Raw genomic sequence first — 246 nt, 5'->3', positions numbered from 1 at the left:
TGTATAAAGAAGATTTAAATCAAATCAAATTAACAGAATTTGAAGAAATAAAAAGAGAGAGAAAAATATATATGATCATAATATAATGAAGAAGAACAGAAAGATGAAGAAAGAGAAAAAAAAAAATATATATATATAAAACAGTAATAATAAACAAAAAAATGAAGAGGGGAAATAAGAGAAACGAAAAAAAAGTGATGATAAGGTCAAGGGCGAAAACAAGAAAAAAGGAAGAAAGGAAGAAAT

The sequence above is a fragment of the Penaeus monodon genome, chromosome 28 (assembly GCF_015228065.2).
Source record: "Penaeus monodon isolate SGIC_2016 chromosome 28, NSTDA_Pmon_1, whole genome shotgun sequence".
In the NCBI taxonomy this organism is placed as follows: Eukaryota; Metazoa; Arthropoda; class Malacostraca; order Decapoda; family Penaeidae; genus Penaeus; species Penaeus monodon.
This window is presented reverse-complemented; position numbering follows the sequence as displayed.